Source organism: Stomoxys calcitrans, chromosome 2 (assembly GCF_963082655.1).
Source record: "Stomoxys calcitrans chromosome 2, idStoCalc2.1, whole genome shotgun sequence".
In the NCBI taxonomy this organism is placed as follows: domain Eukaryota; kingdom Metazoa; phylum Arthropoda; class Insecta; order Diptera; family Muscidae; genus Stomoxys; species Stomoxys calcitrans.
The window spans coordinates 201073061-201099151 of record NC_081553.1 but is presented as its reverse complement, the minus strand read 5'-3'; the positions used below and the strand labels follow the sequence as shown (position 1 = coordinate 201099151).

The window sequence follows — 26091 nt, the reverse complement described above, 5'->3', positions numbered from 1 at the left end:
TTCCCATAGAATTACACGTCCTAAAATTTAAGAGTTTCTAGTGGGTGGGCCGGTTCCAGACTCTGTGCCAAATGTGTATACCAGATTTGTAGTCTGAGCTGTATAATATGTTCTAGACTTTTGTAGGGAAGGGCATAACCGTTTTCTTAATGTATGTCAGTGGCTCGTTTCACTAATACAGGGTACAATACAGGGAGCAACACAGGGTGCCACATTTGACCATCTTTAAATTCTCCAAAATTCTGAGGCCCATTACTTTGAAAATAATGATCTGATTCACTTGATTTCTTTGCAAAGGGAAAAGCAATGAAAATTTCCTGCTTCAACTTCGCCATCGTGTACCGTTTTCGAAATACAGACAAAAAATAATTAAATTTTCATATTTGCCCCACCTTTAAACGAAGCCTTTCGGATCGACGCAGCACGAGTTAAGGTCAGTATAGCTTTTGGTATCATAGTGGGACACATAGGACTATGAGCTCACTTATGGAAAATCAGTGAGCTCACTTATGGAAAATCAGTGCCCGGCTTTCGCGACTAAAAGACACCGGTACTTATGTGGGGACACAATACCAGATATGAACCAACTTTGGGTAGTGGTATGGAAAACAATTAAGGATTTTGTAAGTAGTACGGAATTCCTAACTTAAAATTTTTTTTTCGAGGTTACTAGATTATTGACTAGATTAGTATACCCACTAATCTAGTCATTCCGTTTGGAACACCTCGAAATATTCGAAATAAGGTAAATATATTTTTGATCATCTTGACGTTCTGAGTCGATTTAGCCATGTCCGTCCGTCCGTTTGTCGAAATCACGATAAAGGTCGAACGCGTAAACCTAGCAGCTTGAAATTTTGCACTGGTACTGAATTTCGATGTAGGTCTTTGGGGATTGCAAAAGGGTCATATCGGTTCAGATTTAGATATAGCTGCCATATAAACCGATCTCTCGAATTGACTTCTTGAGCCCCTAGAAGCCGCAATTTTTGTCCGATTTATCTAAAACTTTGCAATTGGTGTTCTGTTATAACTTCTTCTGACCCGAATCGGTTAAGAAACTGATATAGCTCCCATATAAACTGATCTCCCGATTTCACTTCTTGAGCTCCTGGAAGCCACAATTTTGATCCGATTTGGCTGAAGTTTTGCATGTGGCCTTCTCTAATGACTTTAAGCTCAATGATAAGATGCCTCCTTTTTATAGCCGAGTCAAAACGGCGTGCAGTGCGGCACCTATTTGGAGAGAAGTTTTACATGGCGTAGTACCTCACAAATGTTGCCAGCATTAGAAGGGGAAAACCACCGCTGAAAAATTTTTTTTGATGGTCTCGCCAGGATTCCAAACCAAGCCTTCAGTGTCATAAGCAGACATGCTAATCTCCGCGCCATGGGTTTTGATACTCAACACCATAAATAATCTACTGATCCATAAATAATCTACTGATTCATAAATAATCTACTGATAATTCGGACGGTTGTCGAGAAGTGTAATACATTGAACTATTCCAAACCGCATCAAATTCGTCTTTTATGGGGTCTTGACTCTAAATCGGAAGATCGGTTTATATGGCAGCTATATCCAAATAAGGTCCTTTTTGGACCATATTTAACAAGGATGTCTAGAGACCTAACACAACTTACTTATGCAAATTTTAGCCAAATCTAATAAAAGCTATGCGTTTTATATCCCCAAGGTTCATCGGGGTATTTATATGGGTGCTATGGAAAGATATAGTCTGATATAGCATAATAAGGGAACCTGTTACTGTCTGAGTGTTGTTTATGCCATTTTTATATTCGAAAACATGAAATTCAAAATATTTTTGTCTAATATCTATAAAAATCGCAATACAAGTGCCATGGGACCTCATTGTGTGTTAATGCTGGTAAAATAGAAACAAGTAAAAAGGCGTAAAGTTCGGCCGTGCCGAACTTTGGATACCCACCACCTCGGATATATAGGTAAACCACCTTCTATCAAAATCCGGTGAAAATTGCATACCTTATGTCCCATAGCAGTTATATCGAAATATGATCCGATTTGGATCAAATACTAATAAGTACAAGTCATTGTTTGATTGTGTATAACGAAATATTGGTCTTTTAAGTAGCTATATCGAAAAATAAACCGATCTGAACCATATACGACTGGGATGTCGAAAAGCCCAACATAAGTCACTGTGTCAAATTTTTAGTGAAATCGGATTATAAATGCGCCTTTTATGGGGCCATAACCTAACTCACTGTCCCAAATTTCTGCGACATCGGGCAATAAATGCGTCTTTCATGGGTCCAAAACCTTAAATCGAGAGTTCGGTCTATATGGCAGCTATATCCAAATCTGAACCGATCAGGGCCAAATTAAAGAAAAATTTCGAAGGGTCTAAGACAACTCACTGTCCCAAATTTCAGCAAAATCGGTTAATGAATGTGGCTATTATGGGCCTAAGACCCTAAATCGGAGGATCGGTATATATAACAGCTATATCCAAATTTGGACAGATCTGGGCCAAATTAACAAAGGATGTTGAAGGGCCTAACACAACTCACTGTCCCAAATTTCAGCAAAATCAGATAATAAATGTGCCTTTTATGGGCCTAAGACCCTAAATCGGAACTATATCCAAATCTGAACCAATCTGACCCAAATTGATGAAGGATGTTGATGGGTCTAATACAATTCACCGTCCCGAGTTTCAGCAAAATTGGATTATAAATGTGGCTTTTGTGGGCCTAAGACCCTAAATCGGAGGATCGGTCTATATGGCAGCTATATCCAAATCTGAACCGATCTGAGCCAAATTGAAGAAGGATGTCGAAGGCCCTAACACAACTCACTGCCCCAACTTTCAGTAAAATCGGATTATAAATGTGGCTTTTATGGGCCTTAGATCCTAAATCGGAGGATCGGTCTATATGGCAGCTATATCCAAATCTGAACCGATCTGAGCCAAATTGAAGAAGGATGTCGAAGGCCCTAACACAACTCACTGCTTCAAATTTCAGCAAAATCGGACAATAAATGTGGCTTTTATGGGCCTAAAACCCTAAATCGGCGGATCGGTCTATATGGGGGCTATATCAAGATATAGTCCGATATAGCCCATCTTCGAACTCAACCTGCTTATGGACAAAAACAGAATCTGTGCAAAATTTCAGCTCAATTTCTCTATTTTTAAAGGCTGTAGCGTGATTTCAACATACAGACGGACAGACGGACGGACATGTCTAGAACGTCTTAGATTTGTACGCTGATCAAGAATATATATTCTTTATAGAGTCGGAAATGGATATTTCGATGTGTTGTCAACGGAATGACAAAATAAATATACCCCCATCCTTCGGTGGTGGGTATAAAAACTGTGTAAAATAGCAGCAAATCAATGAATCGGGCCAAACCAGGGTTAAGTCGATTCGGGACAATTAATTTATGGAATACATGAAGTTTTGAGGTTCTACATCAAAAGACTTAAAAACGGTTAGAAAAGGTCTCTAGGGTCCTCAGAGTGTATCGAAGGGTTAAGTATGAAGATTTTCATTGAAATAATTTAAGATTACGATAACCTTTCTTTGCATCTAATCTTCTGATTAAAGGCATTGTGTAGGCGGCTTGGCTTTAACTTCCCCTTTCCCCACATGTTGATAATTAAATCGATAAATGTTTCCATTATACAATAGCCTTTATATAATTAAAATTTTAATTGCATTTATAATGAATTAAATTTTAACTCTCTTGTAAAACTAATTAACTCTTAGAAAGTACATTAACAATGTTGCTAATTATGTTTTCTTTGTCCACTTTCTTGAATATAATAGCCAATGATGACTTGAAAGTTAATGGCATTTCTTTTTTTTTTTTGTCATTTGTATATCTGCACATTATTAGGTAACGATGATTTCCATATTTTAATTTTAATCAACATGCAAAGTTTTACAGTAAACCAAATTTCCAATGTAAACTTGTTCAAATGGTTTTCTTTCTCCTTTTATGGTGCGATATCATTAAAGAAATGCTTTTACATTTATACAAATTGTTGGCATTCTTTTGTATTTCATTATAATCTTTGTTTCACGTTTGTGTCTTAAGTCTTTCGTTTGTTTTTTCCACTGCATGATCATTGACACTCGCTGCTAGTTCCTCACATATGATTGCCATGATTTTAATAAGAATATGAAATATTTCATTCGCCACCATATAGGGGGAAACAAACATGACAAAACGCACACACACACACACACACAAACACAAATTGACACATGCTCACACTGGGGCTAAGGCCAAAAACTTTCTCTTTTAACCGTTAAACATTGTTCATTGATTTTAATGCTTAGTTATTGTCATTTGCCACAAATCTTACCTGTCTGTTGGTGTTGGATAGAAGTTTTACAAAAATTAGCAATTTTTTTTTTTTTGGTTGTTAAATCCAGTTTGCAATTGTCCAAAACAATTGCTCTATTCGTGGTAATTGGGAACAGCACTTAATCACACTTGACTTGACTTTTCATAACCCGCCGTGGTCTTAGTCTTATAACAAATTTAAATTTAAATTTTTTACTCTTTTTTTTTTTGAGTTTCTTTTTACTAAAGCTTTCTTTTCAGATCGTTGCTTGAGCGAGTGGTTATCTTTAAAAAGTGTAGTGCCACGGCTAACAATTTCTTGTAACTGAAACTGCTATCGCCTTGAACTTGGCTATATATATGCTGACCTATTTTCTTGCCTCGTCTAGAGTTGGTATGACAAAACCGGCTCGAAGAAATGCACAGGCAACATTTTTTGAGCCAACTTAACTAACCTTGCCTAAGGCCCATCAGATTTGAGCGCAACAAGTTTGAAGCCAAACATGTTGGCGTCGCCCAGTGAGAGAGCATGGAATAGTTAAACAAACTTAAGATTTAGACAAAAAGAAATATAAAATCAATCACACAGCAAGTGGCGTTTGCGCTCCATCAGCAGGTATATGTTTATGTTTTTGCCATTGTTGGTTGTTGCCTGCTAAACAAAGCCTTTGTTGCAGCAGCATGTGTCGTCTTCTGTTTATTGCCGCTTTCGCTGCGTTGTACGTTTCAGGGCCACTATTATAATGATATGAATTACTTCAACTATTCTCTGGCTCTTTGTGCTGTGCTCTGCTGTTTACTGTTATGAGGCTGCGCGTGCGTAATTGCTACTAATGTGTTCATTTCGCTTTGTTTGAGTCTCTGTTTCTTGGCTACAATTTGCAATTCTTCTTTTAATGTCTTTGTTACAGGTTGTTGCACCGGGAATAGTTACTCATTGCAGTCTATAGAAGTGCAGAGCAATTAAATAGCATAAATTCTATGCCCCAGACCTCTTGGTCTTAATTTAAACAATCTATTTGGTATGACATTACACACAAGGCCCTACACAACGACTACAGTACTACGTTTTAAAATTTGTTTACAATCGTAAGAGGTAGGTTCGGCCAGCTATGCTTGATCGTCATAAATTCTAAGACAATCTAGCCATGTCCTACCGTCCATATGTACCTCTGTCTGTAGTAATCACTCTACAGTATTAAAATCAGTAAGGAAGGGCAAAAGTTGGGCGGTGCCGACTGTATAATACCCTACACATACCCTATAAATACAATGTGGGACCTATATCCAATTCTGAACCAATTTTGATGGACCTCGGCGAGCAAATATGTTCAAACTGTAAACACTACAGTTGACTAATGGCAACATTATGGCAAATTACCCGAAATCTGACGAACATATATACGGAGCTATATCTACTTCGGAACCGATTTCGAGAAAAATTTCTCAGATAATGTAGTAGTCGTCGAGGAAAGCGTTGTACTAAGTTTTGGCAAAATTGGTCAAACAATGCGCTTTCAGTGGCTCTTGGAGTGCAAATCTGGTCATATACATATATGACAGCTATATCTAAATCTGGGCCGATTTCTATAAAATTCTAAATGGATTGGCCTTCGTGGTACACCATTCCGTGCAGTATAGACCCATCTCGCCTGCGCCTGACGCTAGTAACCCCTACATGAAGTGCACGGGGATAGCAGTCAAGTCCGGTACTGCCGAGATAGAGCTTTACAACTACAACGTATACATACCGCCGGTTGGTAGCTGTGTCCCAATTAACGGCCAGGCTTACAAGCCCGACATAAGAGGGCTACTATCTGGCCATAATCGTCTGGTTCTAGGGGACTTTAATGCGCATCACATTTCATGACACTCTCCCCAAGGTAACGGCCAGCGGGGCATACTTTGGCAGAGCAAATTGAAGGCTCCACGTTTTGCACAAGAATTACAAGGAGATGTAGCAGCTCGCCACACATTTCCATTGCATCCCTTGATCTCCTGAGTGGCGTATCCTGGCAAGCCGGAATTTCTTTGGAATCAGACCACCTCCCCATTATTCTCACCATCGACCGACCACCCGACTTCGTAACCTTTGAAGGTTACCTGCAACCTGAAGGTTGCCGGACTTTTATTAATCAGAAGAATGCCGATTAGGCTAGCTTCAAAGAGTACACCAATCGCCGCTTCAATGAACTGATACCCCCCTCGGATGTGCTAGTTGTCAAAAGGAAATTCCGAGACATCATTAAAGTAGCAGCCGCTAGCTTTATACTATTCGGTCGAATACCCCAAGTGCGGCCCAATTTCCCGGCGCAGGCAGTTATACTCGCAGATGAGCGTGATGGGTTTTCGTTTTACGGACTCCACTAACCCTAGAATCAGCGAGCTGAATATGGAAATAAACAGGGTTGTCAACGAACATAAGCGGAGTTTGTAGCTGGAACACTTGTAGCAATGTAACTTGGACACCGCTTTAGGCAAGCGTTGGTATACTGTTCAGTTACTCTCGAATCCTGGTGTACCACTATTCCTTATAAAACCGATTGGAACTACGATATGCCAAAGACATCTACACTGATGGTTCCAAACTAGACGAACAGGTGGGCTTTGGGGTGTACTCTGAAAAACTAGAACTGATGATATCGCGAAGGTTACCCAACCACTGCAGTGTGTATTATGCGGAGATCCTTGCAATTAAAGATGTGGTGGAATGGCTAAGATATAATGTCATAACGACAACTGTCATAAACATCTTCTCCGACAGCCATTTAATTCCTGGAGAATGTATATCTGAATTCCGATGGCTGAACAGTTCAATATTCACCTGTTCTGGGTGCCGGGTCACAGATATCTTCCACGGAATTATAAAAGCGGACGAGCTTGAGAGACAAGGAACTACCTTACCCATTACATGTAATGTAAGTCTTCAGGATCAGACCCGAAGGGCAACGAATAATAGATGTTCACCAAGGGGGTGCTGTGAGCATTTGAAAATTATGTGGCCTTATCTAGACTTAAAGAGGTCTACCGCTTTGGTGTCAATGACTGGAACAGACGTCTCAGTCATTGTGTCCGTCATAAAAGGTCACTGTCTAATTGGAAAACATGCTGACAGACTGAAGGTTGCTAGTAACGACTTTTGCCGAAACACAGGACGTCGAGGAAGAGAAGGCTGTGTGCCGCACTGGCAGTCAGAAGGACTTTAGGTTCTCATTTCTTTAAGAACTTGTCCGATTTAGCGAATGTGAAAATTCGCAAGTTGTTGGGCTTTTTAAAGCGATCTGGATGGTTCAACCGCAGGAACTAGAAGGTATCTTCCTTCTCCTGTTCCTGTGGTATCACAATGAACGAAAACGTCTAAGTGAGTCTGATGGCAGACTGTCACTTTAACCCAACCTACTACGCTAATGGCGCAGCATCCAAACTATGCGCATCATGCCATCCTCACAGAAGGCATTAATCTCCTTCTAACACCTTCTAACAAGACTGTTCGTGACCTTACCGTCCTGGTTGTTATTGCCCTAATGGCCAGTATAGAGTCCGTAAAGATGTTCACACTCGATGTCCTCGCGTTAACATAGTGTAGAGAAATATAAGAAAGTGCACATAAGCTCTTTAGATGAAAAACAAGTAAGAGCGTGTTAAATTCCCTCCACCATTGCTCGCATTTGTCGAGTTCTATGCGCGGTATCTCCTTTTAGACAAACATATAATATTAAATAAGAACTGTTATACTTTTGGAGCTATATCAAGTTGTAGTCCGATTCGGACCATAAATGAATGGCGAATATTGTAGAAGTCACTGTGTAATATTTCAGTTCATTCGGATAAGAATTGCGCCTTGTAGGGGCTCAAGAAGCAAAATCGGGAGATCGGTTTATATGGGAGCTGTATCAAGCTATTGATCGATTCAGACCATACTATACACTTATATTTATCATGAGAGAAGTCGTTGTACAAAATTTCTGCCAAATCGGGTGAGAAATCCGCCCTCTAGAGGCTTAAGAAGTCAAAATCCCAGATCGGTTTATATGGCAGCCATATCAGGTTCTATGCCGATTTACGCCATACTTAGCACATTTATTGGAAGTCATAACAAACACCTCATGCAAAATTTTAGCCAAATCGGATGAGAATTGCGCCCTCTAGAGGCTCAAGAAGTCAAGACCCAAGATCGGTTTATATGGCAGCTGTATCAGATTATGAACCGATTTGAATCATACTTAACACAGTTGTTGAAAGTGCTACCAAAACATTACGTGCACAATTTCAGTGAAATCGGACGAGAATTGCGCCCTCTAGAGGCTCAAGAAGTCAAGACCCCAGATCGGTTTATATTGCAGCTATATCAAAACATAGACCGATTTAAACCATACTTGGCGTAGTTGTTGGAAGTGCTACTAAAACTCTATGTGCAAAATTTCAGTAAAATCGGACGAGAATTGCGCCCTCTAGAGGCTCAAGAAGTCAAGACCCAAGATCGTTTTATATGGCAGCTATATCAAAACATGGACCGATTTAAACCATACTTAGCGTAGATGTTGGAAGTGCTACCAGAACACTACGTGCAAAATTTCAATAAAATCGGATAAGAATTGCGCCTTCTAGAGGCTCAAGGAGTTAAGACCCAAGATCGGTTTATATGGCAGCTATATCAAAACATGGACCGGTTTGGCCCATTTACAATACCAACCACCGATCTACACTTATAAAAAGTATTTGTGCAAAATTTCAAGCGGCTAGCTTTACTCCTTCGGAAGTTAGTGTGCTTTCGACAGACAGACGGACGGACATGGCTAGATCGACTTAAAACGATCAAGAATATATACTTTATGGGGTCTTAGACGCATATTTCGAGGTTTTAGAAACAGAATGACGAAATAAGTATACCCCCATGCTATGGTGGAGGGTACAATAACCTTAAAGTATCATGTTTTTAGTGGTGAATAAGCAAAAATGAAAACATATTCAAATAAATCGTTAGTCACAGATGCCTTTAGCATTTAGCTGTTAAGCATTGCCAAACTCTGCTAAAGCATCTGAATTTGTCGAAATATAAGCTAACGAAGCTAATTGTCTTCCAAAAGCAGATACCATTCAAAAAAGACAGCTCTGGCAAATGTTTCTATGACACCAACAAACCAAAAAAAAAAAAAAAAAATCATGCTTGTCAATTTTAACTACAATGGATATGTGTTGCATGCATCATGCAACTACATATTATTGCCTTTCAACTCCAATAATTTCTTCCAATCTTCATGTCATTACTCATTCGAATGGCTGGGCGAATGAGTGTGCACACATAATTTAGATACAGCAAATTTAAATTTTAAACAGATTAAAGTTTAAGTTGCATTTTATGGTCCATAGAGTTATAGACATACCATATACACAATTGTCTGGATACACATACAAATCTACACTAATTATGATAATTACAAAGAAATTTGTTTTCGTCCACATTCAATCGAATGGAAAAGAAAGTGTTAACAAAAACAAACAACACAAATGTGGGTTACCGTGCTGTGTTATGGTGGCAATCGTGTTTCGTTAATATATCATTTTTGTATGGGTGGGCAGAAAAGGTTGGATTTTCTAGCTAAAGAACTTTTATTTTAACACTTACTGAAAATGGATGGCTTAGCGATTGATTCTGAAAAAAAAAAAAATTTTCTAAAACAAACTAACTAAACCCGACCCGCGTTGCTGGTTCATTCATTATACGCTATTAACAACCTTAACTGTTCTGGGAGCCGGGTCACAGATATATTCCAGGGAATTGTAAAGCGGATGAGCTTGCAACACAAGGAATGTAAGTCTTCAGGATCTGGCTTGAAGGACAACGAATAATAGATGGTCACCAAGGGGATGCTTGGAGCATTCCAAATTTATGTGGCCTAATCTAGAATTGAAGTGGTCTACCGCTTTGCTGTCACTGACTAGAACATGCGTCTCAGTCATTGTGTCCGTCATAACAGGTCACTGTCTAATTGGAAAACATGCTGACCGACTGAAGGTTGCTAGTAACGACTTTTGCCGAACTTGTGAGGACGTCCAGGAAAAAGAGACTATAGATGCCACTATTCAATTTTGTATTGGTCTTTTTGGCAGATATATCCAATTATCCAACCGATCTGAACCATATTATCGATATCGTGTGGCTCAGAAAAACTCACTGTTTAAAATTTCAGCGAAATCGGGTAATAAATAAAGATTTTATAGGTTTAAGTCCCCTTATCGGCAGATCGGTCTATATGGCAGCTATATCTAAATATAGTCCGAACAGAACCATATTTAGGTCGGATATAGAGAGGTCTTAACCTACTCTCTGTTTCAAATTTCAGCGAAATCGGGTAATAAATTAAGCTTTTGTGGGTTTCAGTCCCCTTATCGGGAGATCGGTCTATATGGTAGCTATACTAAATATGGACCTATCTGAACCATATTAAGGTCGGGTGTCAGGAGGCTAAAAATAATTCACTGTTTCAAATTTTAGCAAAATCGCTAAAAAACTAAAACTTTTATGGGCTTCAGACCCTTTATCGGCAGATCGGTCTATATGGCAGCTATATTTAACTTTGGTCCGATTTGTACAAAATTTGGGTAGGATTTTGGGAGGCTTAAAACTGCACACTGTTTCAAATTTCAGCGAAATCGGATAAAAAAATAAATCTTTTATGGGTCTTAAAGAGTCTTATCGGGAGATCGATCTATATGGCAGCTATATCTACACATAGTCCGATCAGAACCATATTTGGGTCATATGTCGGGAGGTTGAAGATAAGCCACTGTTTTAAATATTAGCGAAATCGGATGAAAAATAAAGCTGTTATGGCCTTCAGACCCATTATCGGGAGATCGGTCTATATGGTAGCTATATCTAAATATGAACCGATCTGAACCATATTAAGGTCAGATGTCGGGAGGCTTAAGATAACCCACTGTTTTAAATATCAGCGAAATCGGGTAGTAAATGAAGCTTTTATGATCTTCAGACCCTTTATCGGGAGATCGGTCTATATGGCAGCTATATCTAAATATAAATCGATCTGAACCATACTTGGGTCATATGTCGGGAGGCTTAAGATAACCCACTGTTTGAACTATCAGGGAAATCGGGTAGTAAACAAAGCTTTTATAGGCTTCAGACCCTTTCTCGGGAGATCGGTCTGTATGGTAGCTATATCTAAATATGGACCGATCTGAACCATATTAAGGTCATATGTCGGGAGGCTTAAGATAACCCACTGTTTGAACTATCAGAGAAATCGGGTAGTAAACAAAGCTTTTATAGGCTTCAGACCCTTTATCGGAAAATCGGTCTATATAGCAGCTATATCCAAATATGGTCCAATTTGGCCCGTTCAAGAACTTAACCAGCGTGCGTCGAAAATACGTATCTGCGCCAAATTTCAGCTCAATACCTCAAGTTTGGAAGGCTGTAGAGTGATTGATGGAGACCACCGTAGCGCAGAGGTTAGCATGTCCGCCTATGACGCCGAACACCTGTATTCGAATCCTGCCGAGACCATCAGAAAACAAAATTTTTCAATGGTGGTTTTCCCCTCCTAATGCTGGCAACATTTGTGAGGTACTATGCCATGTAAAATTTCTCTTCAAAGATGTGTCGCACTGCGGCACGCCGTTCTGACTCGGCTATAAAAAGGAGGACCTTTTTCATTGAGCTTAAAAACTTGAAACGGACTGCACTCATTGATATGTAAGAAGTTTGCCCCTGCTCCTTAGTGGAATGCTCATTGCAAAATTTGCATTTTTGTAGAGTGTTTACAACAGACAGACGGGCAGACGGACAGACGCACGGACATCGTTAAATCGTCTTAGAATTTTACTACGATCCGAAATGTAAACACTTTGTAGGGCCGGAAATTGATATTTCGATGTGGTGGGTATAAAAAATAGTACAAATTATGCAATTTGAGAGCAGATAGAGGTAACTCTTTGAAATTTAAAATGGAAAGAGCTGAACTGTTATCGAGATCATGAGCGGGGGCCCGACGGATTAATCCGTCTGTTAGTCTGTCTGTCGAAAACCCGCTGACTTTCGAAAAAATAAAGCTAGATGCTTGAAATTTTTCAAAAATACTGTAGGTCAGTTGGGCCAAATCGGTCCATATTTTGATACAGCTCCCATATAAACCAATCTCCCTATAATACCTCTTTATCATCTACAGGGCGCTTTTTTTATACCCACCACCATAGGATGGGGGTATACTAATCTAGTCATTCCGTTTGTAAGACCTCGAAATATTGATCTAGAATCCCATAAAATATAAACATACATTCTTGATCATCTCGAAATTCTGATTCGAACTAACCATGTCCGTCCGTCTGTCGAAATCATTATAGCGGTCGAACGCGTACAGCATATAAATCGATCTCCCAATTTGACTTCTTGAGCCCATGAACCCACAATTTTTATACGATTTGGCTAAAATTTTGCACATAGTGTTCTGTTATGAGTTCCAACAACAGTGCTAAGTACGGTCCAAATAAATATAAATATAAACCGATCTGCTGATTTAATTTTTTGAGCACCTGGAAGCCGCGATTTTCATCCGATTTGGCTGAAATTTTGTACATGGTGTTCTGTTATGACTCCCACTGACTGTGTTAAGTACGGTTCAAATCGGTCAAGAATATGGTATAGCTCCCATATAAACCGATCTCCCGATTTGACTTCTTGATCCCTTAAAATCCGCGATTTTTTTCCGATTTGGCCGAAATTTCGCTTATAGTGTTCTGTAATGACTCGCCACAACTGTGCCAAGTACGGTCCAATTCGGTTAATAACTCCCATATTTTAGCAGAATCCATGGTGGTGGGTTCCCAAGATTCGGCCTGGCTGAACTTAGCACACTTTACTTGTTATAACTTCTCCAAAACACCTCAAACAGATGTGCAAAGTCCGAATCGGTTCAAAACCTGCTATAGCTCCTACATAAATTGATCCACAGTGGGATATAATCGGAAAAATGTAGTAAAAACTATGCCATTTGAGAACTGAAAACTCTTTAAAATTAAAAAAAACTTCTCCAAAAACCTCCAACAGATGTGCAAAGTCCGAATCGGTTCAAAACCTGATATAGCCCCTACATAAATTGATCCACAGTGGGATATAATCGGAAAAATGTAGTAAAAACTATGCCATTTGAGAACTGATAACTCTTTGAAGTTAAAAAAAAAAAAACAGTTGGAGCTGTTATCGAGATCGTGCGTGAAATTTCAAAGCCCTAGGTGGTCCGGGCGCCTGTTAGCAGGGACCCAATGCTGGTCACCTCGGCATTTCGATAAATTGTTCGAGCTGTCAAATCTTCATGCAGAAATTTTATTTCACCAGGCATTCTTTGTAGGCTCCACAGGACATAAACAATGTTATGGGAATCAACAGCGTGCATAATTGTTGTTAGTTATTCCAATCACATTGTTTTTTCCCCTCACGTTCAGCGCCATCTATGGGGGGATAACCATAATTTGAACGCCAACATGAAAGAAAAACGAGAGCGAGAGATTAAGGGAGAGCAGAGTGACCCACACAAGACATAATACCCGTGGTACAGGGTATTATAGCTTTGTGAATTTCTTTTTGTAACACCTAGAAGGAGGAGAGATAGGCCCATTGATAAGTATATGGATAGAAATTGTGGACAGATACTTATTATACCCTCCACCATACGATGGGGGGTATAATAATATCGTCATTCTGTTTGTAACTACTCGAAATATTCGTCTGAGACCCCATAAAGTATATATATTCTTGATCGTTATGACATTTTATGTCGATCTAGCCATGACCGTCCGTCCGTTCGTCCGTCTGTCCGTCCGTCTGTTTGTCGAAAGCACGCTAACTTTCGTAGGAGTAAAGCTAGCCGCTTGAAATTTTGCACAAGTTCTTCTTATTGGTGTAGGTCGGTTGATATTGTAAATGGACCATATCGGTCCATGTTTTGATATAGCTGCCATATAACCGATCTTGGGTTTTGACTTCTTGAGCCTCTAGAGTGCGCAATTCTTATCCGATTGGAATGAAATTTTAAACGACGTGTTTTGTTATGATATCCAACAAGTGTGTAAAGCATGGTTCAAATCGGCCCATGTTTTGATATAGCTTCCATATAAACCGATCTTGGGTCTTGACTTCTTGAGCCTCTAAAGTGCGCAATTCCAATCCGATTGGAATGAAATTTCGCACGACGTGTTTTGTTATGATATCCAACATCTGTGCCAAGTATGGTTCAAATCGGTCCATAAACTGATATAGCTGCCATATAGCCGATCTTGGGTCTTGACTTCTTAAGCCTCTAGAGGGCGCAATTCTTATCCGATATGAATGAATTTTGGCACGGCGTGTTTTGTTATGATATCCAACAATTGTGCCAAGCATGGTTCAAATCGGTCAATTACCTGATATAGCTGTCATATAAACCGATCTTGGGTCTTGACTTCTTGAGCCTCTAGAGGGCGCAATTCTTATCCGATTGGAATGAATTTTTGCACGTAGTAACAACTGTGCCAAGTATGGTTCAAATCGGTTCATAACCTGATATAGCTGTCATATAAACAGATCTGGGGACTTGACTCCTTGAGCTTCTAGAGGGCGCAATTCCTATCCGATTTGGATGAAATTTTGCATGAAATATTTTATTTTTACTTTCAACAACTCTGTCAAATAAGGTTTAAATCGGTTTATAACCTGATATAGCTGCCATATAAACCGATCTGGGATCTTGACTTCTTTGCCTGAAATTTTTTACGACGGATCCTCTCATTACCATCAACATACATGTGTATTATGGTCTGAATCGGTCTATAGCCCGATACAGCTCCCATATAAATCGATCTCTCTATTTTACTTCTTGAGCCCCCAAGGGGCGCAATTCTTATTCGAATTGGCTGACATATTACACAGGTCTCCAACATATAATTTAATTGTGGTCCAAACCGGAGCCTATATTGATATAGCTCTAATAGCAGAGCAAATCTTTTCTTATATCCTTTTTTGCCTAAGAAGAGATGCCGGGAAAAGAACTCGACAAATGCGATCCATAGTGGAGGGTATATAAGATTCGGCCCGGCCGAACTTAGCACGCTTTTACTTGTTATAGACACTGGTCGTTGGAGACCGCAAATGGGCTATTTCGGTTCAGATTTGAACATAGTACCCATATAAAGTGGTCCTTTGATTTTAATTCTTGACCCCCTAGAAGCAGCAATTGTTATCCGATTGGCCTGAAATTTTGCGTGTAATGTTCAGTTATGACAATCCCACTAAGTGTGGTTGAAATCAGTGCCTCACATAAGCCCACATAACCCGATTTCCCGATTTGGCGTCTTGAGCCCCTGAAAGCCGCAATTTTTTGACTGAAATTTTGCATGTATTGTTTTGATAAGACTTCCAACATCTATGGGAAGTATTACCCAAATCGGTGGAGGGTTCCGAATATTGTAACTGTACGAACTTGGCACGTTTTTACGTATTTGAAGAAGTTTTCAGTCTATTTCAAATATCATTACTTATCGAAATAACTAAGCTGTGCCAGATGAAGGTAATATTTTGATTGCCTTTCAATATTGCTTCAAATGTCTGGAAATTTTCCATTACAAAACCATTTCACTTACATTTTTTCGCCTCGAGGCATGTGAATATTCAACATAGCAGACATGTGTATGTATTAACCCCACACTAAAAATGAAGAGGAATGTATTTGAAGTCAAAATGTAATTCAATTTAGAAGACAGTTCTTATTTAATAATAAATTTACTTATTTCAAGCCTATGAGTTGAGCACGTTTTATTTTAATGGTGTCTCAGTGAGAACCCAGAAAACATTTTTACACATAAACATTTAACACATCAGAAAAAAATTCAGCTACGAAAAATTTGCACAAGTTTCATCAACACATTGATACAATAACTCAACCCAAATTTGATACATAATGGTTTAACGGGCTCTGAGTCTTATCTCTCTTGAATCAGGTACTTTTTAATAGGGGGTACACTTAATCTTGCAAGTAAATCAATCTTCGATTAACCAAATTATTTTCTGGGACAAATTGAGCCTAGCCTTAAGAGGAAAAATGACTTAAGCCATAAAAATAAAAAAATCAAGCAATCTCATCTTTTTTTTACTATTTTGCATAGTTTCGTACAGAATTACCTGAAGAGCTTAAACAAATGAAAATATATACTTCAAAAATTCTGCTCTTAGTAATTTTATCAAACAAAGTATTTTACTTACTGCGAAAATTGTACGAGGATAGTTAACTTTTGGTCTTACTGTCTATTGAGTATATGAATATTGGAGTGTGCTGCAAACTTTTTGGGTTTTTGTATTAGCCAATAATGAAATATCAAAAATTTTAGTCATGCTATTCCAAGATGATGCATTAGCTTTGTCAATGATAACATTTTTAAAATTTGCTAAAGCACATTTCCCCAAAATGTTTTGACTCATTATTTCAGCAGCAAAACACACGAAATCCAATGTCAAAGGTCAGATGAGTGTATCGAAATTTCGTATCATTTGATGATTACTGTAAGAAAATGTCGTCAAATGTAAATTGCCTCCCAAAAGAAGCAACGAAAGGCAAATGTTGAGCAAGGCCGACTATGCAATTCAGCAAATATTATCAACTAGCCGAACAGGGCCTGCTCCGCTGCGCCTTCAATAAGTCTCCAATATCTTTTTAGGGTGGGGACACTTCGCCCTGTATACGGATAACGAATTCGTGCCATTGTAGCCTAGGACGGTGAATGCGTTCCAATCCAGACGAGAACATCGGACAAATCGGTGTTTATCCTCTCTTAATGTTGGCGACATTAGCGTTGTACAATGCCATGCATGGCACTGCGGGACGGTTCCTGGTGGTAATATTCTTCCTTAGGGTAATGTTCTCATTAGGGGAGGGATGGCATCTCAGACATTTCGACTTAAATATGGATATCAAATTCGTGCGCCACTTCCAAATCCCTTTAATTTGAACCCTATATTGGCATGGCCGGTAAAAATGAACCCTTTGGAGGGTGATTTAAGGCAGGGGCGTCCACCGTCACTTTACACTGAAAATAGATATCAAATTCGTTCTCTATTCCCAACGGAAATTAAGTTCAGTTTAGGGGGTACTTTAGGGCGTACCCCTAAACACTTGGCTCCAAAATTGTATATCAAATTCGTTTTCTACTCTCAAACACCATTCATTTGAGTCCCATATTGTCATAATGGGTCAAATAACTCATTTGACGTATGTTTAGGAGGAAAAGCGCCACCTAGCCTTAAACGCAAATTTTAATGTCATATTTGTAATCTACTCCCCAATACCTTTCATTTGAGTCCCATATAGCCAAATCGGATGATAAATGCGCCCCACAGTGGGTCAAGGTCCCAGATCGGTTTATATGACAGCTATATCAGGTTATGGACTGATTTGGACCATACTTAGCACAGTAGTTGGAAGTCACAACAAAACATATCGTGCAAAATTTCAGCCAAATCGGATGAGAATTGCGCCCTCTAGTGGCTCAAGAAGTCATGATCCCAGATCAGTTTTTATGGCAGCTCTTTCAGGTTATGAACCGATCTAAACCATACTTAGCACAGTTGTTGGAAGTGATACCAGAACACAATGTTCACATTTTCAGCCAAATCGGATAAGAATTGCGCCCTCTAGATTCTCTAGATGCTCAAGAAGTCAGGACCCCATATCGGTTTATATGGCAGCTATTGAAAACATGGACCGATCCTATGGTGGAGGGTATAAAAAGAGACACCCCTAACGTTAACGACCCACGCAAACAAAAAGGAACCATGACTTGTAGATCTGCACCTGGAATGTTCGCACTTTTTATAAAGAAGATGCAGTATACGCGGTGGCGGTTGTATTAGGGAAGTATTGTACAAGGCAGGTATTATCGCTTTACTGGAAGTGCGATAGACCGGAAATGGCGTCACAACAACACCATACGATGACGAACTATACTGTAGATGTCATAACACGATGCATGAATTTGGCTGTGGATTTGAGTGTAGTCTGAGACTAAAGCACCTTGTCTCAAGCTTTGCTCCGTTGGATGAGAGTCTGGCTACAATCCGCACAAACGCCAAATTCTTCACCATCAGCCTTATCTGTGCCCATATACCGACGGAAGACAAGGACGAGTAGAACAAGGATATTTTCTACAAGTGCCTAGAGAGAATATCAAAACACGAGGATCCATACATGATACTCTTGAGAATAGTATAGCTGCCATACGAGCCAAAATCCATGTTTGCTTTTAGAGACCATAACAAACAAACAAACACTGAATATGTGTTTGTTTATTTCGTATAGACTCAAAAACGGCTAAACCGATTCGATCTGTGGCATACAAATCAAATCGAAGTGTATGGGATCACCTTACCCCCCTAAAACGCCCCAAATCGCATATGACCCTTCATTGAAGCATTTATTCGTGAGCTACCGGCCGAAATGTTTGAAAGTGTAGCTTTCGTCACGTCACGTGAGGTGGTGCAAAATTCGCTGGAAATGAGACAAAGACATTTCCATTTTCTGTAGCGTGGGTCACACAACTTTGTGACCATTTGTTTGACAATATGTGGGCGAAACAATTTTTTTTTTATTCGAAAGTATTTTCAAACCCCTTAATTCGCTATAAGTAGATTAAAGAATCATTTATTTCAATCGAAAGTTGTGTAAATATGTAGCGTTCGTCACGCAGGATTCATCCATATACTTTACTATCCGAACCGGGCCCGCTCCACTGCGCCTTCTTTAACCCTCTAGTGTCTTTTTAGGGTGGGGTCACTTCGCCCTTGAATGTGGATAACGAATTCGTGTCACTGTAGACAATTTCCGTTATGACGCTGAAAAAAGATGTGTTTGAGGGTGGAGTGGAATCGCATTACAAATCTCCGATATCGTGTTTTTTGAAAATTAGGGTAATGCGAAGTGCTTTTTGGGGAAGTGATGGCACCTCGACTCAAATATCAAAATTAAATTTGTGCTTCACAAATCCCAAATCCCTTTAGTTGGAGCCCCATATAATCATGGACGGTAAACGTAAACCGTTTGGGAGGTGTTTTGTGCTTAGGACCGCCCGCTGGGTACTAGGACCCAAAATTTTAATACGATTTTCGTTTTCTATAATATTTCTCATTTATATTGTGCCTATCGGCCAACTTTTGATTTTAGGTAGTGGTTTTGGGGTATGATGGAGGGTCCGCCCCCATCCGATATCAACAAATTATAAAGCCGGATCCTCCCTCCTGCCCATATCCGCAATCTACTCCCGAATACATTTCATTTGAGTCCCATATTGTCATGATAGTCCAGAAACCTATTTTAGAGGGTTTTGTGGTTGGGGCTGCCCCCTGTTACTTGGACCAAATTTTTATTTTAAATTTTTACTCTACTTCTGAATACCTTTCTTTTGAGTCCCATATTGTCCCGATCGGTACACTTTTATTTATGGGTAGTACTTTTGGGGTAAGGGGGAGGGTCCGCCCACCTTCCGATATCAAAAAATTATATAGCCAGACCAGCCTTCCAGATCAACCTACACAATCTGTGAAAATTGCAAGGTAATCGGTTCAGCCGGTTTTGAGTCTATACGGAACAAACAAACACAAATTCATTTTTGTATATAAGATGGGTTCGCAGATCAATATTTCGAGTCTACCTGCCATCCTATGATTGTGGGTATAAACATCTTTGATTATTATATCTCCCCATTATTGTTATCTTCGCCCCAAATAATTGAATCGGCACACTCGCATTTACAAATATATGTGGGCGAATTTGCTACAAGTAAGCATTCACAATTCAGTATAGCAAAGAGCATACGGCATACACAACAAAAGCCTCCCCTTCATCATTTGGTAGATAGATAGATATGTGAGTATATCAAAATAACAATCGTCAAAATAAAATACTCCAGCACGTACTAAAGATGTCTGCCTATTTATGTAAAATTCCTCAACAAGGACATGCAGCAACAACAACAACAAGAATAAACAACAGGATAGCAACAATGGCCAAATAAGCAAAGTGCGTCAAGGGATGGTCATGGGAGAGGGAATGGCACAACAGAAATTAGTTTAATCAGTGTAATAGGAAAATAGTTGCCTAGCTGATGGTGTATGTGTGTGTGTACTATACAACGAATAGAGTTTTCTTCGACCATGATAAACACAAGAATTTGTGTAACACATGGAGGCACGCGCTGCAAATTAAAACAACTCATAATTATCCAAATGCTCTGAAATATTACTCGCCCACCCCTTACGCAGCTAGGCACACAGGCTTTCCATGACAGAATGCAGATTATCTGCAAATAATTTCCTAATAGAATTAAAATATGGCAATCCTGGATATTTAAGAAATTTCTGGAATTGAGGTAGATTAATAAGAGGAAAAATTAAATGATGCTTAGAAGAAACCCACAGCCATTGATGTTTTTCAAGAGTTTTAGATTAGTTTCCCCAGAAATGGTTAACATCGATTACCAAGGAATAAAAAATCGTAAATCATGTTATCAATAAAAACAAACTTGGTAGCACTCTATCTAAGCAACAATTCAGGCTTTAAATTCTCTGTAGATCAATCAATGCTGCCAAATTGGATAAAGTGATTAATTGGGTTGTTGTCCCAGCTTAATTTGAGAAAACCATAATTATCGACAAAACAAACGCGCATGCGCCACATCAACAGTCAATACAGTTCTCATGCAGAACGTTTAACAAAATGCTAAATTCGGAAGAAGAAGAAACCACCAGCCATTAATGTTTAACGAGAGTTTTAGATTAGTTTCCCCAGAAATGGTTAACAACGATAACCAAGATAATAAAAAATCTTAAATAATATGATCGATAACCTCAAACTTGGTAGCACTCTACCTAAGCACCAATACAGGCTTTAAATTCTCTGTAGATCACTCAATGCTGCCAAATTCGACAATGTCGTTGATTGGGTTGTTCTCCCTGCTTAATTTGAGAAAAACATCATTATCGACAAAACAAAAGCGCATGCGCCACATCAACAGATAATACAGTTCAGTGTCCATCCGTCCTTCCGTCAGTTGTAGTCACGGTACAGTCTTCAATAATTGAGACATTGAATTGAAATTATGCACATATTCGTATTTCTTTTTTATGCAGGTTAAGTTCTTGAATGGGTCAAATCGGACTATATTTGATATAGCTGCCATATAGACCGATCTGGCGATTTTAGGTCTTAAGCCCAAAAAGGTATTATATAGTGTATTATATAGTTGGCTCCGCCCGACTTTTTGGTTCCCCCCGCATATTTGATTTTTGTGGTACTTGTCATATCTTTTTTTCCCCATCCACAACCCGGGGAAGCGTCCAGTGGGAGAAGAAGCATGGAAACTCCGCACGAACCTAACTCCATTAAAACTGCTTTAATAATCCATTCTATTAGGCTAGTCGTTATCCGTATCAAATATAGTCCAGATCGGATCATATTTGAATATTGTTGCCATATAGACCGATTTGACGATTTTGGGTATTAGGCCTATAATGAGTGCATTTATTGACATGGCGCACTACAAGGAGCCAGGTTGTACTTTTCAAGATTGGGAAGACTAGGGAAGGCAAAAATCCTCATATTGAGACATCAGGCCTTGCAATGATAGGGAACTCAATACCGCCCAACAGACAGGGGGCTGACGAGGAGACAATCACCGTCTCTCTCAACATTGGAAAGACTGGTATGGGTAAAGATCCTAATTTTGAAACAACAGGCAGCAAAGGGAGCTGACGACGGAATCATTTATTTAAGATTTGGAAGAATAAGATAGGCAAAGATCCTAGCATTGAAACATCAGGCAGTACAGGGACGGGAAACTCAATACAGCCTAGCGAACAGGGACCCGACGATGGAACCATTACAGACATTCATTCAGAAGTCTAGGATAGGCAGAGATTTACTGGAGGACCATTTACTTGGAACCAATGATTAAAGTAATCCAGATAAACCTCCACCGGAGCGAGACTTCTACACACTCTCTCATGGAGAAAATCAGCTAGGGCAAGATTCATATTGCCTTAATTCAGGAGCCATGGATGACCCGTATCAAAGTTTCTAGACTGAACGATATTAACTACTAATTATTCTATGCTAACACTGGTACTCGGACGAGAACCTGCGTTGTTTGTCAAAAAAAACAGGCTTGCGACTGCACTAGGTCCTTCGAAGAAAGTTGTCCTCTTCGGGAAAGGAAATCAGCCCAAGAAAAACCCTGAATGACCGGGGAGATTCGCAATATTGGGAAAGAGATATGCAGACTTTTTAACAGAGCACGTAGTAAAAAAGCGGAAGTGTATTGGGATGTGTAGTACACACATCTCAAGGAATACAATAAGATAACCAGAGCAGCAAAACGTGCCTCCTGGAAGCTTTTCTGCGAACATGTCGATAGCGTAAATGACGCCGCCAAGATAAAAAAGTATCTTTCAAAAACCCATGTTCAAACTCAAACTTTAGTAGACGACATGTGAGTGAGAGCCAAGACACAGGATACGATGGGACTCACGGAGACAACGGGATATTGGAATAATGATGTTGATCGACGGTTTATCATAATGGAACTTATAGTCCTCGAGGAGCTTCATCTCATTAAAGTCACCCCAGACCTAATGAAATATTTCCGCCTAATCCAGCCACTATTTTCACAGCGTGCCTGGGGCTTGCATTTACTCCGAAAGCCTGGCAGAAAGCAAGGGTGCTATTATACCCTCCACCATAAGATGGGGGGTATACTAATTTCGTCATTCTGTTTGTAACTACTCGAAATATTCGTCTGAGACCCCATAAAGTATATATATTCTTGATCGTCGTGACATTTTATGTCGATCTAGCCATGTCCGTCCGTCTGTCCGTCCGTCCGTCCGTCCGTCGATCAGAATGAAATTTTGCACAACGTGTTTTGTTATGATATCCAACAACTGTGCCAAGTATGGTTCAAATCGGTCCATAACCTGATATAGCTGCCATATAAACCGATCTTGGGTCTTGACTTCTTGAGCCTCTAGAGTGCGCAATTCTTATCCGATTGGAATGAAATTTTACACGACGTGTTTTGTTATGATACCCAACAACTGTGCCAAGTATGGTTCAAATCGGTCCATAACCTGATATAGCTACCATATAAACCGATCTTGGGTCTTGACTTCTTGACCCTCTAGAGGGCACAATTCTTATCCGATTTGAATGAATTTTTGCACGAAGTATTTCGTTATGATATCCAACAACTGTGCCAAGTATGGTTCAAATCGGTTCATAACCTGATATAGCTGTCATATAAACAGATCTGGGGATTTGATTTCTTGAGCTTCTGGAGGGCGCAATTCCTATCCGATTTGCCTGAAATTTTGCATGACGTATTTTATTTCTACTTTCAACAACTGTGTCAAATAAGGTTCAAATCGGTTCATAACCTGATATAGCTGCCATATAAACCGATCTGGGATCTTGACTTCTTGACCCCTAGAGGTCGCAATTATTATCCGATATGCCTGAAATTTTGTACGACGGATCCTCTCATGACCATCAACAAACGTGTTTTTTATGGTCTGAATCGGTCTATAGCCCGATACAGATCCCATATAAATCGTTCTCTCTATTTTACTTCGTGAGCCCCAATGGGCGCAATTCTTATACGAATTGGCTGAAATTTTACACAGGTCTCCAACATATAATTTAATTGTGGTCCGAACCGGACCATATCTTGATATCGTTTTAATAGCAGAGCAACTCTTTTCTTATATCTTTTTTGCCTAAGAAGAGATGCCGGGAAAAGAACTCGACAAATGCGATCCATGGTGGAGGGTATATAAGATTCGGCCCGGCCGAACTTAGCACGCTTTTACTTGTTTATACCTAAGCCCGGCAAGACAAGATATGCGACACGAAAGGCCTACAGACTTATAAGCCTTTCGTCCTTTATACTCAAGACCACGGAAGATATTATGGATGCCATGATAAAGAGTAGTACATCCAGCTTACTGCTTAAATACAAACAGCATGCCTATGTCAAGGAAAGGTCGGTGGAGACTGCCCTATGCGAGGTTATGCATAAAATAGAAGAATCTTTCGATGCCAAGACGTTCACTTTGGCGGTTTGCATTGACATCGATGGAGCGTTTAACAATATGCGAATATCTGATTTTGGGTGGATTTATCAGGTTTAAAGCCCCACTATAGGGCCCAATTATCCGATTGAGAGTTTCTTGTATGCGATGGTGAGGAAACTTATTCCTCTCTAGTTAGCACATTCCATCTTGTCTCCTTTCTTGTGTACGGGACATAGTATGCTGAGGTTCCAATCATCGGATATGCGTTCTTCTAGCCAGATTGCGCAGATAAGCTGATGCATATGCCTTATCAGCGTGTCGCCTGCGGTCTTAAATAGTTCAGCGGGTAACCCGTCGGCTCCTGCTGCCTTGTTGTTCTTTAGTCGGATCACTGCTACTTGGACCTCAATCTGACTTGGAGGTTAACATTCTATACCATCATCATTGATTGGTTCTGCGGTATCCTCTTCGCCGCCAACATCGGACACTAGCAGTTGGGTAAAATGTTCTTTCCATATCCTCAGCATGTTATCTGTGTCAGTTACCAGATTTCCTTCTTTGTATTTGCAGCAGGATGTGCCTGCACCAAAGCCATCGGATTGATGTTTCATTTTTTGATGATCCGCATTTAAATTCGCTCCACGGATCAATCGTACATCTAACACGCTGGATGAATGGCTTCCATCTAGCACAAAGTGATCAATTTGGTAACTCTTGTTTTGATTGGGTGACAGTTATGTGGCTTTGTGAATATTTTTTGTTGAAATCTGGTGCTGCTAACTACCATATTTTTTGCCGCGACGAAATGTATCAGCTTCAACACATTACTGGACGTTATCTCGTGGAGGCTAAACTTTTCGACTGTTGGACCAAAAATGTCTTACTTCCCTAGCTTCGCATTAAAATCTTCCAAAACGTGACAGCGGTCATATTCTCTCCCAAGGCGCTCGTAGAAAATATCCTTGGTCTGCTCGTCTCTATCTTCCTTCGGGGCATGGGCACAAATAAGGTTGATGTTGAGCTGGACTCTGTGTTTCAGTCTCCGACTAACCACAAGTCCACAGCCAAATTTATGGCTCGTATTATGGCAGCTATAGTATAGTTCGTCACCGTTTGGTGTTGTAGCGACGCCATTCCCAGTCCATCGCACTTCCTGTAAGGCGCTAATATCTGCCTTGTACTTCTCTTATACATCCGCCAGCGCGTATACTGCACTTTGTCTATAAAGAGTGCGGACATTCCAGGTGCAGATCCGCAAATCATGGTCCTTTTTTCGTTTGCGTGGGTCGTCAACGTTGGGGGGTCCGTTTTTACTGTTCTTTGGTTTCTCATAGTGATTTTTATAGTTTTCCGGGGGCGGGTTACTGGCCCAGCGTCCTAACCGCATGGGTTTTGTGGGATAGCACATGTATCCCTCGATGTTGCGAGTTACTTGCTCCAAGATCCGGCCCTCGCCACCAGCCGCCCCTAACCTGGGAACAGATGCTGATGTTGGCCATTGGTTGGCCAATAACTCGCCTTGTCATCTCAAGTATCATTGGCACTCAGTATTTAAATAAGACCTAGTGCCACCTGACTCCTCATTGAGACTCTCCTCTCGAAGATCGCTGTCTGTCCGCTGCCGCATTTGCAGCTTCCCCTA

General features: G+C 40.0%; 1 protein-coding gene and 1 long non-coding RNA gene across 2 annotated transcripts in view; one reads left to right on the top strand and one right to left on the bottom strand.

Annotated features, from left to right (window-relative positions):
* LOC106083276 (uncharacterized) overlaps positions 1 to 4454 on the bottom strand; it is a 63796-nt gene extending 59342 nt beyond the window's left edge. Inside the window, exon 1 of the mRNA XM_059362775.1 lies at positions 4362 to 4454. The gene's annotated coding sequence lies outside the window, so the exon portion shown is untranslated. The remainder of the gene's footprint in view (positions 1 to 4361) is intronic.
* Positions 1 to 26091, top strand: part of LOC106083277 (uncharacterized) — a 211440-nt gene that overhangs the window by 102511 nt on the left and 82838 nt on the right. The window lies entirely within an intron of this gene.